The sequence below is a fragment of the Callorhinus ursinus genome, unplaced genomic scaffold (genome assembly GCF_003265705.2).
Source record: "Callorhinus ursinus isolate GAN/ISIS: 27379988/994484 unplaced genomic scaffold, GSC_fseal_2.0 scaffold4, whole genome shotgun sequence".
NCBI lineage: Eukaryota > Metazoa > Chordata > Mammalia > Carnivora > Otariidae > Callorhinus > Callorhinus ursinus.
The window spans coordinates 59,576,278-59,593,130 of record NW_027397066.1 but is presented as its reverse complement, the minus strand read 5'-3'; the positions used below and the strand labels follow the sequence as shown (position 1 = coordinate 59,593,130).

Here is a 16,853-nt window from a genome sequence, read left to right as displayed (position 1 = left end):
TTACAGTTTTCAGTCAATGGAAGCTTTGTTTTAGGATATTTATATGACAGTGGGCATAAAGGTAGTAAGATTATAAAGTCAGTCTCAGACATGCAAGGCAACTGTGAGGATAGGAGGAAAGTTTCTTTTGTTAAAAATGAAGGAAAAGTGGTTTCTGGAAAATTGCCTAGAAATCTTCTGGAAAATACGAAGGGGAAGAAAATAAGTGATTTGTTTGGCTTTGTAAAATGACTTGATGGGCTGGATGGAGTCCTTATTTTTTACAATAAGAGAAGTAAGGGAAAAAATGTTCAGTGCTTTGTATTTGAGAGCAATCTCTTTACCCAGGTTCTAAAAGCACTTTGCAAAAATCATCTGGTGCTAAGTATTATAAATCCTTTTTTCAAAAATGAGAAGCGCAAGCACTGTTGATTTTTCCAGGAGAGTAGAATAAAGATTTTGTACTTTTCTATTAAATATTCTAATAATTATTCCAGTAACATATTATTCCATAAACTAGTCTGTATGGCAGGCTTTTATATATTATGTATGCTGTGTAAACTCCTAACAATTAAAAAAAATAAACAGTTATTTACTTTTAAATTTAGTCTGTTTCTCCAGACTACATTCAGCTAGCTGGCACTGAAAGTACATATTTAAATAGAGTGATTTCATGGCTTGAAGTAATCCTCACACTTCACATCTACTCTGTTGACAGCACTTTGTATCATCTTAAATTTGCTCTCCTTGCCTTGATTCTATAAATAAAGAAAAAGACCACATTGCTTTAATCTCCATTTTCCTGCTTTAGTCTGGAAGAGTGCTTTAATATTATAAATGTGGCCTGTAAATCTAAGTCTTTGAAGCAAGGTTTATTGCTTTCAATTCCATCAGAATGGTATGGGAAAAATGATTTAGGTATATAAAATGCAACTTCCTACCTATTATTTTTAAATTACAGTTTACTACTAATACAGTGATTCCTGATTTTCTAGAGGGCCTCCAGTGTTATCTGAAAATTTCCAAAAGGTTAATGTTAAAAGCAACAGCAAGTATACAACAGGGGTGGTTTCTTTTAGCAGGGAGATGGGTATTGAAATGAAATACCAACAAGGCTTTGTAATTCCAGTGGGGTTGGCAGAGAGTCTTCTGAATTTTGAAAGTGATCTTCCCTTGCAGTTTTGGTTTCCTCACTGCCAGTGTTAGAATAGGAGACTGGGTTTTGGACACTACTACTGATTTGCTGAATATTATACACCAGTTTGGTGCCTGGGTGGCTCAGTTGGTTAAGCGACTGCCTTCAGCTCAGGTCATGATCCAGGAGTCCCAGGATCGAGTCCCACATCACGGTCCCTGCTCAGCAGGGAGTCTGCTTCTCCCTCTGACCCTCCTCCTTCTCATGCTCTCTGTCTCTCATTCTTTCTCTCTCAAATAAATAAAATCTTAAAAAAAAATAAATATTATACACCAGTTCAATTTGATTTTTTTTTTTTTTTTGGCCTCTGGTTTCCTGTTTGTTATATGTGTTGCTGCTATCTGCCTTACAGAGATGATGTAAGAATTAATTACTTAAGTAACACTGTACTGTCGAGGCTAAGCCTGTCAACTTGGTCATGATTTCTTTCCTATAATCTCTGCATACTCTATATTCTTTCATAAGGATTTCATTTCCCTTTACGCTTTAACTTTTCTCAATAATTGCAGTGCTACCTTCCCAGTTTTGTTAGTCATACTTGTCTTTTTTTTTAATCCATACTTTTCAAAAGTAGAACATGACATGTAGATATGTGAGACCCTTTTCTATTATAGGGCTTTGAACATGAAATGTAAGACATGATCTCCTGATTTTTGAGAATTTCTCACAACAGCAAGAAACTATCTAACTTTCTAGCCCTAATAAAATAGAACTGTTTTTATCCATGTATTTTTATCTATTTATTTAACAAATACTTATTGGCCACTTACTATATGTCATACCTATGTCAGTGTATGCTATATGGTAAGTGGGATGTATATATAGTCATACATATATCTGAGATGGCAGCTAGGATCCCCTTTCCTTAGATACTTAAGGAAAGTCATCCAAATATTGCACATCACAGGAGAAACACATCACCCTTGGTAAGATTTCATTGTTGTTTTAGATTCCATGGGCTTACATTCTCATGGTCTTTTCACTCCAATTTCCTGATAACTTCAATGACTTAATTTTCCTTGCACCTCCCCTTCCACGGCTGTTCTGTTTTCTATGCCCTGAACGGATTCAAATGTGGAGTTCAGTACCCTTTCCATGATTTCTTGCAAAACATAGGCATTCATGCATTAGTGTACTCTATTAAAGATTTGGGGTCATATAGTGACAAGGAACCACATAGAAAGTAATTAAATGTGAACGTTACCCTACTCTTTTTTTTAGACTCTCTTGGGCCACCTTCATTACTGACAGCTGACCGATTTCACTACACTGGTCCTGGTGTGTGTTGGTCCTTTGCTCTCTCAATAGTGTCCTTGCATTTCCCCTATTGATCCCCTTCCAATCCCCCCAACTCCTGCCCGTTTTACACAGAAAGTGATTTTATTCTCTCTTAGTTTCACCAGACCATTCCAAATCATACTCTAGAGGTCACAGCCACAGTGGACTGTGAATCTCTTTTGTTAAAAAGAAGACTTTATAGAGAAATTTTGCCAATCCCTCAGGGGCAGAAGCGTCTACAGTCGGTTTTTGTTTTTTTTTTTTGTTGTTGTTGTTTTTATTATGTTATATTAATCACCATACATTACATCATTAGTTTTTGATGTAGTGTTCCATGATTCATTGCTTGCATATAACGCCCAGTGCTCCATGCAGAACGCGCCCTCTTTAATACCCATCACCAGGCTAACCCATCCCCCACTCCCCTCCCCTCTAGAACCTTCAGTTTGTTTTTCAGAGTCCATCATCTCTCATGGTTCGTCTCCCCCTCCGATTTCCCCCCTTCATTCTTCCCCTCCTTCTATCTTCTTCTTCTTTTTTTAACATATAATGTATTACTTGTTTCAGAGTCGGTTTTAGTTTTAAAAAGCAATGTAGTTTTCAGTTCCCTTGTACATTTGAACAATATGCTTACTGTATTGTGACGGTATTCCCTACGGAGGTCTGGACAGAGTGTGGTGAGATTTTTCAGGGGAGATACCTGGGAAAGGCAGAACAGCGTCACAGAGATGAGATCTGAACTAGTTTTAAAGCCCAAGAATGAATTTACCAATCAGAAAATTGGTGAAAGGGACAAGAGAATCATTTATCCTAGGTTACTCTATAAATATTGGTATAATTAGGGGAACCTATCACCTGTAATTAGTAGCAGTGTTAGAAATCCTTTTTTCACCCCTCATATTTCTTACTTTTTTTTTTTTTTAAAGATTTATTTATTTGAGAAAGAGTGCACGAGCAGGGAGAGGGGGGATAGGAGAGGGAGAGAGAGAGAGAGAGAGAGAGAGAGAGAGAGAGAGAGAATTTCAAGCAGACTCCGTGCAGTGCAGAGCCCGATGCAGGGCTTGATCCCAGGGTCCTGAGATCATGACCTGAGCCAAAACCAAGAGTTGGCCTCTTAACCAACTGAGCCACCCCGGCACTCCCACCCCTCATGTTTAAAAATATGTTGTTATCCTTTCTCAGCTCACCCTGTATCATGGGACATTTTCAAATTCTTACTCTCATTGACTCTAATATTTGTTACTTCAGCCTCTGCTCTTTTCCTTCTGCCAGACTTTGGACTCTTTCCAGTCTTGACCTACCTTCCTACTCAATGCTCTGTTATTTCAGCTGCGTTCTCTTTAACAGATTTACATTATACAACTTGTCAGTTCTTAATTCTGAGTAATCGCACGTTTTTCCTTTTACTCCTGCTCCTTTCTTGCTATCTCCCGAGAAAATGATACAATGAGAACTGAAACCAAAACAATTTCCTGTTCCTATGCTAAACAATAACTGGGTATACTTTCCTGTCCTTAGGGTTAATGATTCCGAGAACAAGCACAGAATATCTTAGCTCCTTGTTCCAGGAAATATTTCCTTGCTTCCAGGAAATAAGACTGACAGGTTGACCATAAAAATTTGCTTCAAGACCCTTGCCTCACTGGGTACATCATTCCCAACCTATTATGTCATAATTCTGTATAATCCCAACCTGACTAAAAATCACCCAGCCAGGTTCTAAATCCTATCAATATCTTCCCCTGACTTCCCTCTGCCAACATGCTGCTAAGATGCTATCAAGGTGCTCTTCTCTCTTCCTGAAGTGTAATAAACTTAGCTCTCTTAATAAAGACATTTTCCTGGTGGCTTGTAAGGGGAGTCAGCAGAAATCAGTCCCATTTGATGTGTTAGAGCTTGAAGCTGTGATTTCAGTTGCATCTTCTCCACTGTCCAGCAATACTTTCATTTGTCTATGGTTCTTTTTTAAGCTTCCCCCCACCAAGAGCAGCCCTCCGTCCCTCAGTCTCAGCAGGTGACCTAATTCCATCTTCTCTGTCCCTATTAAGATAGGAAGTGAACTATGAGAACAGTCAGTGTGGTCTTCTTAGAACTCCCTTCACCGTTGGTTTCCATGGCTTCTGTGGGCTTCACCTCACTCCTACTCATCTTTTGCCATTCACCCCGAAACAAAAGTGCCTCACATTTTTCTTTTTATCCTCTCTTTGAGGCCAATTTCATTCAGTTTCATAGCTTCAACAATTATCTCTGTGCAGATAGTTTTACTAATCTGCTTTTCTAGCTCTGACCTCTTATGTGCACTTCAGACATAAAACTGTGACAAGAATGAACCTCCGTTTCAGCACAACTCACAATCCTTCCCTCTCCTACGTCTGCTATTTCTCCTGTACTTCCCATCTCAGTTAATGACCATCTCAATGACCATTCTCTGACAAGGAAAACAAACCAATAAAAAAATAAAGGACTATCTAGTTGTGGCACGATTTTTAGTTAAGTGGAGCTCAATTTATTTTTCCTGGCAAACATAAAATGAAGTCACAGATTTTCTTGCTCTACCATTCAGGTGTGCAAAGAAGAGAGTTTCCTTATTTTCTATTTTGGATCAGAAGGAATGAGAGCTAACACTTAGATGGATGTGCCTAAACTTTATCAGGAGCCTTAAAAGCTGATGTGCTTTTGTGTGAACAGGAGTTCACAAAATCACAGATGTCTGCCGATCTTCTTACACAGTCCCTTCCTCAGTCTCCTCCCAGATGAGGTACAGAAAAAGAGCCACATTGGATTAATATCGTGATAACGAAGACCGACTGCCTTGTCTCCCGTTGGAGGGATTAAAAGGAGTTAGTCTTACGTGGCTGATCAACCTTCTACTACACATGGCCATTTTGGTGGATGGATAAATTTGACGTGGAGGGAAACCACATTAGAAAGCTCCTGTGACTGGTTTCTTGGGTGAGGGGTTGGCGGTGGGGAAGAGCCATCCTTCAGTTCAACAACGTCTTTGAGGCTTTATGGTGCCTCTGGGCTGATGAGGTTCATCTCAGTTCCCTCTGCTACATGAGACCCTAAGACCTGGTGTGCTGACTTAGACCATTTCTGTATCTCTTTACTCTGTGCTAATGTTTTTATTCTTCTCTGTTTGTATCATGTTACTGTTACCACCGGGCCACGCTAGAGTTTGGTCTTCTCCAGAATTTCCAACAGAACAGGGTACAGAATCCATTAGCCCTCACATTTCTTATTAAATTATATACTTCAACTACCTGGTTTTTTGCCTGACGTGTTCTAGGACTACCACAAAGCACAAGAGGCTGACTCCCGCTTCCATTCTGTGCATTGGTCTTACGTACCCCTGGACTGGAGCCCCAGTCTTTGGGTTTTCTCATACTTCCCTTACATACCTGTGCCTATTTCTATTCATTTTCACAGTGGAATAGCTCTTCCCACCCTTCCCCAAACATATGATGATAGAATGGTTATGAGAAAACATGCTCTACAGGGGAAACAAAATCCACACCAGTTTAAAACAGAGTACTAACCCTGCTGCCACAGAAGTTATTGATATTATTAAAGATAAGAGACTCTTAATCTCAGGAAACAAACTGAGGGTTGCTGGAGTGGTGGGGTTAGGAGGGATGGGGTGGCTGGGTGATGGACATTGGGGAGGGTATGTGCTATGGTGAGTGTTGTGAATTGTGTAAGGCTGTTGAATTACAGACCTGTACCTCTGAAACAAATAATACATTATATGTTAAAAAAAAAAAAAAAGAAGATAGCAGGAAGGGAAAAATGAAGGGGGGGAAGTCAGAGGGGGAGATGAACCATGAAAGACTATGGACCCTGAGAAACAAACGGAGGGTTTTAGAGGGGAGGGAGGTGGGGGAATGGGTTAGCCCAGTGATGGGTATTAAAGAGGGCACATTCTGCATGGAGCACTGGGTCTTATAGGGAAAAGTGAATCATGGAACACTACATCAAAAACTAATGATGTGGGGCACCTGGGTGGCTCAGTCATTAAGCGTCTGCCTTCGGCCCAGGTCGTGATCCCAGGGTCCTGGGATCGAGCCCCGCATCGGGCTCCCCGCTTGGCGGGAAGCCTGCTTCTCCCTCTCCCACTCCCCCTGCTTGTGTTCCCTCTCTGGCTGTGTCTCTCTGTCAAATAAATAAATAAAATTAAAAAAAAAAAACAAAAAAAAAACTAGTGATGTAATGTATGGTGACTAACGTAATAAAATAAAATAAAAAAATTTAAAAAAGTTATTGATATTATTAAAGAAAAAGTTCAATGACACTTGCTAAAGATGGTAAGGCGGACTTTATTCAGAACCATTGCAATAGGTGTAGAGACCACTGTAATGGATTTTTACAGTGGAAGAGAGAGATTGTGCTAAACCTGACCACAGCAGGGGCCAGTGGGAATTGATAGCCAAGGAGCAGCGTGGTGGGGGTCAGTACATGCAAAATCACTAAGTGGAAACATCAAGGGCAAAAGAGGATTTCTGGTAAACAGACAGGGTGGAACTCTTGCTAAACGCAGGCCAGGGGGGATCAGACATCACCTGAGGATGATGGAGGATGAGGAACCTGATCAGGTATCCAGGGTGGAGAGTTCTGGTAGAATGGAATTAGCAGGGTTCTTGCTGAAACTGGTTTTACAAGGAAGTGTACCTATGGGCTTAGGAAGATCCTAGAGCCTGATTAAAGTTTAATCAGGCAGGGAGCCTTTGTCAATATATAGAGTTTTTCTGGGCAGGGGATTGGCAAGTTTGCAAAAGGAGACCAGGGGTATTGTGGCAGAAAAAGGACTAAGACTGAATCCTTTCAGCCCGAATTCTAAGTTACAGATATTTGTAAGGGTAGATGGGAGATTTCTGACCAAGACTTAATGGCAGAGGAGAGCAGTCCAGTCAGAGGTGGGCAGATGGAAAGAAATAAGCTGTTCTTTGCCAACGGATGTGACTGAAGAAAAATGTGGTCTGGGACTAAGAGGCAATAGACACTGGACATGTCCTGGCCCAGGCTCCCTGGGACAAGCAGGTGCTCAGGGAAGTGATGATGCCGGGGAGTCCGGGGACCATTTTGTTATGGTAGGAAAAAGGATGACACCATCTTCCCTCATACCTGGAAGTTTCCCTGTGGCCTGGGTCAGTGCCTGTGGCAGTGCCTGAGACCAGGAGGCACAAGATTTCTTGACTGCCTGCCTACCAGCTTGAAACTGGCTCTCCAGTTTGGAGGCTCAGTAGTTCATCCCCAAATAACTGTGTCTTGGAGATATTTGTGACATTTTCCAACTTTAAGGGGACATTTCTGACTTTTGGTTCTAGTAGCAACCTGGGAGTAAGCAGGATTGGTCCCTTGGACCTCTACTGGCCTCTTTCTCTTGGTTTTCAGAGAACCAACGGCACGACTTTGACCTAGAGCTCATCAGTTTCTCACAGACTCACCATCCAGGAGGGAAGAGAAAGAATTCTCAGCCTGAGGGTGGGGACAGACCGTAGGTAAGAGGAGATAAACAGCTTGCTTTGTTATCACTGTTTACCTCACCCAGAAGGAGTTTCCTCAGGAGTCTAAATAGCTGTGAAATAAAATCTAATCATTTGATGTTTTCAATATCTGACAAAACTGATGGGTTCTGTTCAGGTAGCTTTCTGGCCATCTGTCACTGTTACTCCCTTCTCTGGCATGAAAAATTCTCTAGAGCCCAGGCAGTCTCTGCTGTCCTGTCCTGGAGACACTAGGTGGCGGCTGACATTTGGGTTCTCTGGAGGCGATGCTGCCAAAATCAGAGATGGAGCCTAGGGAAGTGCTAGGCTTTCTAGCCCTTTCTGTTGGACAGCTTGGCTGATCATAACCTTGTCACCTCTTCTGATGATGCGTACCTGATAATAGAGTTCTTGGGATTTCAGAAATGTGGTATTGCCCAAATAGGAGTTGAAAGGCTGTCAGATTTCATTATAAAAATATGATCTATGCAGTTTCTGATGTGGTGGTGGGAAAGGAGTGCTAGTGGGCAGCAGTGTTTTTGCTGTATTACCATATTTCTCTCATTCTGAAGCTCACCATCAACCTAACAACATATTTTTAAATTAAAAAAAGGTTATACTTTTCCATAACATTAGACATACATGTTGCTTACAAGGTATGTCCTGATTTCAGCAATGTTTAACTGAGAGAGGGAACCTTCATATAATAATCAAGGCAATGTAAAGACTTCATAGATTCATAAAGGTTACATTAACCAAGCAGGACTCATGGAATGTCATGAGAAAACAGCTTAATTTACCTTCTGTGCAAATCTTTCAAGCCTACTTTAAATTTTTTTTTTAGCTCTTTCCCATCCACTGAAATGAAACTTAAACCAAGGCCCATGAATTTTCTGGTTACTCTTTTGTCCCAAAATGCAGGCTCAGTTCAAGCTTAATATGTCCAGACCAAGCGAAGAACTGTAGAATTACTATGAGTTCTTGCCTGAAGTCCATTTGGCAAAAGGGAGGGCAACTGTTTCATTTAATTGCTATGACTCCTTCCTTTACCACTTAGGGACCTAGTGAGACCCTTCTAGATTCTTTCTGCTGAGATCCCCTTGGACCTTTGTATAGTCTTCTTAGACAAGATCGAAGAAAACTTCTAAGACACCAGCTTTCTTGTGCATGATCCACATCTAATCTACAGGAAATATTCATGCCTTTTTCACCCCAACAAACTCTGGGAACACCTGCCAAACCCAATGCAGCCAGTATACTTTTACTTCTCTATCACAGCAGTAACTAGCTGCAATCTCAAGCTCCTTACATTCTCTGCTGTATTCGGATAGCTGCCTACATACCTCACTCTCTGAGCGCTTCCTCACTTGAAGTCTGGAGAAGGCAGATTTTCCTTATGCCCCATGAGTTGGGAGCTCACGGCACAGTGACAAAATCCCCCATTGTCACCGTGGGGGATATTGTCATATCCATATCACAATATGGATATGACATATTGTCATATCACAGTCTTCCAATATCCCATACTTTTCTCAGCCCCTCCAACCTTTTTTTTCTTATAAGCTAATGCTAATGATCAGTTAAGGGTCACAAAACTGGTTTTCAGAATTGCCTTTGTAGCCTTAATGGTGGTACACTGTGGAGGCAGCAGAAAGTAGTTATTGTTTGGGGGACGTCAGCTAAAATTAAGACTACAAATTTCTATTTTAACATGTAATCCTATATTTCTCAGATCTCACCAGGCTGTATATTCAAATGGGTATCAAACTACATTTTTTTTCTGGCTGTAGAGCTCACCAGTATTTATCACCACTGTTATGGATACTGTGATATTGTGGTTTATTACAAGAAATATATATTTGGTCTTCATCCTCATTCCTAAGTGATGACAGCCATCAAGGTATCTTTGTTATGTTAACGAGTTGATCTTTGGGAAGGACTTGAGGATGGGGGCTGGTTGTCAGGAGAACCAACCCAGAGATTAGACATTTGGAACTTTCAGGCCCCCCCTCCCCCACCTCCAGGGAGGGGAGAGGGGCAACAGGTTGAAACAATCACCAGTGGGCAGTGAGTTATGTCAATTATACCTCTGTAATGAAGCTTCTATAAACACCAAAAGAACGGGGTTCAGACAGCAAAGAGATTTGAAGAGGGTGTCTCACTTGGAGAGGGCATGGGAGCCCTGCAACCCCTTCCCTACACCTTGCCCTGTGCATCTCTTCCATCTGACTGTTCCTGAGTTTTATCCTTTTATAATAAACCAGGGATCTAGTAAAAATAAAATGTTTCCTGGGTTCTGTGAGCCGATCTTACAAATTAATCAAACACTAGGAGGGGGACATTGGAACCTATAGGGGTACATCAGAGGCACAGGTAAACAACCTAGGCTTGTGATTAGCCTCCCGGGTGGGGGGCAGTCTTGTGGGACTGAATCCTTCAACTGTAGAGTCTGATGCTATCTCCGGGTAGATAGTGTCAGAATTGAGTTGAATTCCTAGACATGCAGCTGGTGGGAGAATTGCTTGGTGGTGTGGGGAATAACTTTGGAACTGAGGTCAGAATCTTGGATAAGAAGATAAAAACCCAGCTCACGTTAGCTTGCCAGAATATAGACTATATCAACTCAAAGGATGGTGTAGTCCACAAGTAGGAGTAGCAGGATCTGGGTACTGAAATAAAGTAGACAGGACTTGTTCTCTATTTCTTTTTTTTTTTTTTTCTTCATCTCTTGTGTTGAAGTATAATTTTTTTTTAAAAAGTACTCTTTAAAAATGACTCTTAGGTGAATATAAAATAAACCATGTATCAAAGACTTTATTTAACTCGTTAATTAGTGAGAGAACAATAACAATACTAAAGCTGGTCCAACCATCATTTGAGAAGCTAGGCATTTATAGGCAACTCAGTAGAGGCATGCTAAAATAAGATTGCTGGAGGGACACATAAACTGGTTAATATCCAACAAGGCAATAAACTGAAATGTTTAGGATGATCTGTTCCATTGGACAGACATCATTTGCATCTCTACCAGACAAATATCTACAGGTTAACATGGGACTCACTACTTCTGGATCTTTAATCAATTAAAAAGAGTGAGTCAGACTAAATTCAGTTCCCTAGATCGTCTTTGGGAGGCCTTCATCCCTGAAAAGACGTGTTACCTAACATCTTGCCTTATCTCCAAGTTTTGCATAATTCTTCACAACCGTTGCCTCTACGTTTGTTTCTTTCTCAGGCAGGCTTTTTGCCATGTATCAATCTCTGGAAGTTCTAGGCTTCCATTTTCCTATCATTTGCAATCCCAGAATGTCTCTTTTCCAAAAATTCTGTTAAAGTCCTGTACTTTCATTTAATGGCCTGTCTTTGGTTATGTGCCAGTCCATAATATAATCACCACAGCCAAAAGGATGGAATCTATCAATTAGCCTTTTCTGGGACTCATGTCCACTCCCTGGAGCAGGGAAATGGATCAATTGTATTCAAACTACTAAGACTGAGAGGGAGGTAGGGGTGGTTTCCTGAAGAAAAATTTGATTCTGTTACTGGAAGAAGGCCACATGCACGTTGTGCAGTCGAAAGCAATATTTGTGTGCTAGGTTTGTGCTCACTCAGGCCCTCTGGCCTCTGAAAAGTCTTTCAGAGGTTAATGGGAATCCTCTGGAACTACTGTGCTCATGCCAAGAACCACCAAGTGCTAGGGACCAATTCCTGGGCCTTGCAGGGATGTCCCATGTGATGCACCTGTTGCTCTGTGGGCACCCTGCCCTCTCTGCATGCAGCCGTGCTTCCTCCAAGCCCAGTGCAACAACACCAGAGGCTTTTAGGGGCCAGGATTCTGCTTTAGCTCTGGCATGTTGCAAATGCCCACTTTCTTTTGGTGACAGTTTGTTAGAAGGTCACTAAACACTATGTTTTGACTCCATATTTTTTAGAGTTTTTTTTTTTAAGCGAGCCCCGTCTTTCAGTTTTTCTTAATTTGTTATTAATTAATGAGTTAGTCCTTCATTGAATTTAGACATGGACAAGAATGATAAATACTGTCACACATTCAAAATAACCACTTTTCTGTCAACCGAGACTTTGCTGTCAGTCAGGCTTCTGGAGCCTCACTTCATCTTCCTTCGCAATGAGTTCTTCCAAGAAGCATCTGGGTCTTCCTGCGATGGCCAGTGGGCTGGCTGCCACAATAGTCTGCTGAACATGCACAGACGTGTCCTGTGTTCTTGGCCTCCAGCTGGGAGCCCAGCTTCCAGTAACAGAGTCATCAAATATCACAACAAAAAAGACGCTTACATATTCAGATCTCTATCATTTGGCAGATGTAGTAACCAAGGTTGAGAGGGGCACAATAATTTACCCAAGATCACCCAGCTTGTTAGTGACAGAACTTAGACAGATCCCAGACCTCCTGACATCTTGACAAGTACTCTTTCTACTTCAGATTTCTGCCTGTTTTTACAGACAGTGATATACTGAAATTATACAGACAGAATGTGGGGCGGAGAAAATTATTTCCTGGTTTAGAATCAAGTAACATTATACTCCATACATTTAAAAAAAATGTTAGCAGAATTTAATTCAGAACTATCCTTTACATGTGGGATGTCTGTTAATCCTAGATGGTAATTTGCCAATTGAAAAACATTCCATAAAGGAAGAAATATTTGCTCTCATTTTCTCATTTTTTTTGGCTCTCAATTCCAATTACATTATGGGCTTTTCCAGGTCTTCTCTTCAAATCTGAGGTAAAATTTGGCAGGTTTGGAACAGTTCCTTCCTTTCTTATTAGTTCACACTAGTGGAAACCCTTGGTAAATGATGGGGGTTCTTTTTTTTTTTAAGATTTTATTTATTTATTTGAGAGAGAGAGAGAATGAGAGATAGAAAGCACGAGAGGGAAGAGGGTCAGAGGGAGAAGCAGACTCCCTGCTGAGCAGGGAGCCCGATGTGGAACTCGATCCCGGGACTCCAGGATCATGACCTGAGCTGAAGGCAGTCGCTTAACCAACTGAGCCACCCAGGCGCCCCATTGATGGGGGTTCTTGAATGAAAGGGACAACTCCTGGCTTTTCAAAAAGCAGCCAAAGAGAATGGGAATCTTAATGAGAAGCCCCCAAACTTTTCCAGGTTAGAGTGACAGCAGCTTACGGAGGATGTCTATGTGGATGACACCGAAAGCATCCCCAGAGTTCTGAGCACCCCAATATCATGGAGGAATGCAGATTAGTTTCTGAGTCCCTGGGAGCATGCAGAAAGGCTTCAGCAGTGGGCTTAGAAAGAATGAATGGACTGAGAAGCAGAGGGTGCCGTGGGTTGAGGACCTCAGCAGCCGATGCTAGGAGGGAAGCGACTGAGGCCCAAGACCAGCAGGGTGAGCTGTGCCTCAGTGGAGGCTGGCAAGGACTGGCAGAGGCTCTTGTTGACCCAACTTTGGTCAGGCTCCTCTGAACCCTCTTTCCAACCTCACTTCCACCATGGTGCTGCCCAGTTCAGTGTTCACAAAGAATCCTGCTGAGTCACCCCCCACCCATGACATCTGATCAAGCTCCTTATTCCCGCACTTTGATTTATGCATCCTTGGCCTCCTTTTAGCAAGAATCCTGTTGGGTCAGTTTAGTAAGTATCCCCCTATCCATTATGTGTCCTCTTGGTGATTTTTCCCCTTACTCTGCTCCTTGGCTATAAATTCCCACTTGTCCCTCTGTATTTGGACTTGAGCCCTATATCTCTTCCCTATTACAATAGGCAAATAAAATCTCCCTTAACATTTTAAAAAGTGTCAGAATAAGTTTTTCTTTAATGTTAGACGAGAGCACACCGACTCAAGACACCCCACCTACCCACCAACTTGTTCTGGGATGCAACACAAGCTTCACCCAAATCCAGATGCCACTTAGGAGTAAGGGAGGGAGTAATCCCTGAGCTGAAGAGAAATGAGCCAAAAGAACCTGAAGAGTAAACCACAAGAATCAGGTTTTCTTGAAATGATACCATTAAGTATTTCTGTTTGCAATGAAAATTGGGACTGGTAAGCCACGTTCAGGTATGGAAAAGTAAAGAAAATTGTATGATTTTGTACATTGCAGCTACTTTACTTCATTTGAGAACCCTATATTTCTGAAAAATATCACTTCTGGGATACTTTTTTTGATCCCAGAAACATAAAATGTGCCTTTTGCAGAGACTGAATACTATCTATGAACAGAGCTTTTTGTCTTATCACATTAACCCTCAATACTTCAAGAAGAGTCAAGGAGGGTGGCTCAAACTTAGTTATTTCTGGGAGTCCTTCATGGTGTACATGTCTTGTTCAATCAAAAGTAAGGCATTTGTGGCCTCGGGTATGCTTCCGCACCACATCATTTAGATGTACTTAATCAGTACCTTATTTTTCTTTCTTCAAAAAACCCAATCCAAATGAATACCTATGCTTATGAGCTCTCCAACTAATAGCTAGAGAGGTCTGTCACACTTAGCCTAGCTCTGCAAAATCTAGCAAGCTAGTGTTCATCAGGCAGTAAATATCAGGATGACAAATTGCCAAATCCAGAGAGGCTTCTCCTCCCAGCAGTGAGCACTTTTCAGATCATTTTGCTTTTACGTTTTTTTTTTTTTTTTGGTTGTTGTTGTAGTTTCTTTTTTTCCTTTTTTTTTAAAGATTTTATTTATTTATTTATTTGAGGGGTGGGGGAGGGGGAGAAAGAGAGAGAAAGCATGCGAGTGAGCGAGCCGGGGGAGGAGTAGCGGCGAAGGAAGGGAGATGAGCAGACTCTGAGCTGAGCCAGAGCCTGAGGAGGGCTCAGTCTCACCACCCTGAGATCACGACCTGAGCCAAAACCAAGAGTTGGAAGCTTAACTGATTGAGCCACCCGAGCACCCCTGTTTTTTTTTCTTCTTGTTTCTAATAGAAGAGGGAGAAGGGAAAAACAGTAATGTACTTTGTTCAGTCAGATTTAGTTGTAAGTCAATAGTTGTCCCCAGTGCAAAGAGAATATTCATCCTGTTGTAGCTCAGGTCTGGTAGACTTCTGAACGACCAGGGAGCAGAATATATATTCACTTTGGAAGTATAACCTTTTTCGTCCTTTTCCTTCTGAAGGGCTATGGTAGTATTTCAAAAAATTAAGGAGTGAAATGATGTATAATAAACATATATTTATTACTATCCTTTGCAAATTGTGGAATGCTAGCAAATTGTGATATTCTACCTTATTTTCTGAGACATTCTGTATGCAGTTTTCAGTCTATATTTATAGTCACAAGAGCTTTTTCTTTGGAAAGGACCCTTTGTTCTGGAATCTGAAGGAAAAAAATGAGAGTTTAAAATGGGTGTGTTTAAAAATAATCTGCTGAATCAACACATTCAGAACAGTGCGTCATCAGCCATTCTTTTCCTCACTCCATTCTCTCACGTACAGTCACATAACCAAGGGAAACTCTAAGGCTGGGATTATGCCTTCCACTTGAGATGAAAACTCAAGGACAAGCACCCTTACTCTGGTGTGAGATTGAACTAAATACCTATAAAATCCCTTCCAAATCTGAGACCCACTCAGATAATTTAGGCTCCTAAATTTTATTGGGCATTAATTATTTGAATAATTCATGTGATAGTCAACATTTTAAGGTGTACATATCATCCATCACCCAAGTTCAAAGTCACTGTTTCACTTGTAGCTTTCTTGAGCTGAATGAACTTGATTTCTCATCATTCCTCTACCATGAAGCTTGGAGATGGTGTTGGAATTCTATCAATTATCAGACTATCATCATCCTTCTAGACCATTATGTTTCATCCTTCAAGCAAAATCCTTCCCTTTCTGGAATTTCCTACACTCAGATTTTATCACCTTTGGTGTCATTCAAGTCTGCTCACTGCTGGTTTTTCTTTGTGGCCTCAGTCTTTCCATGTTATCTCCCCAGATCCTCATCATGGATGACTTAAGGATCCACTTGATTTCACACCAGAAATAGCTTAGAGGATAGAAGCAGCTGTGAAAAAAAAAAAAAAAAAAAAAGGCAAACAAACAAACAAAAACCAAACTATCCAGATGGGCACAAAATAGTAGCTGTGCTTCCAGACTTGGATTTAGCCCAAAGACGGAATGGCCAGCTACCTATCTTGGCCATGAACAAGGCTGAAGTTCTACAGTATCTCTGGTGAGAGTATATGAAGTAGCAACTTTTTATACAATGTATAATGGAAAGCCAGTTGGAAAGTATCAAATTCAGTTCTCCTACTATACTTTGCATGCTTCAAAGCTCTGATACCATCCACACAGGAGACCATTCTGAAAAAGCTTGGAAAAAAGGTTGGGGGTATTATATCTGACAAACTTTTCACTCTTACAGAGGTAAAATATTTAGGGGTCTGGGTAAGTGCACCCATGGCTCAAAGAAATAGCAACTACCATGGAGATCTGACACCTGAGGGTATTGAAGAAATTGATGAGCTCAAGGCTGGCAGAATTCCAAAACTGGAGCCAAGGAGTAGATGCTTCCCTTTGAGCCAGCGGGGGGTTTTACCTCTTTGACCAAACTACTCAAAGGACCTGGCTTTGGTGTGTAAACAGGTCTTTAATTCATATTCAACTGCAAATATGTCACTGGAGAAATAAAATACGAACCTCCTATTTAAAAAAGGAGGTCTTTGGCATCTTTGAAATTCATGACCCAACTCTCTTATCCCAGTTGTTACCCCCCCCTTTAATGACTTAATTTTCTTCCCTTTCTGGATCTCTTAGCTAAGATTGCATTCCACTATAAGAAATAGAAAATTCAACTGGTGGTTTAGTTTAAATAAACAGGTGCTTATTTTTTCTCATGTAACAGTAAGTTTAGAAGTGCAGGGCTTTTAGATGCTTTATACTGATTTTCTAGGGCTGCCGTAATAAAGTACCACAAATTGAGTGTCTTAAA

The 16,853-nt window shown here is 41.1% G+C and overlaps 1 pseudogene; it reads left to right on the top strand.

Moving 5' to 3' along the window:
• The first annotated feature begins 7,020 nt into the window (after positions 1-7,020).
• LOC112835518 (NADH dehydrogenase [ubiquinone] flavoprotein 2, mitochondrial pseudogene) lies at positions 7,021-16,503 on the top strand (annotated as a pseudogene).
• The last annotated feature ends 350 nt before the right edge of the window (positions 16,504-16,853 follow it).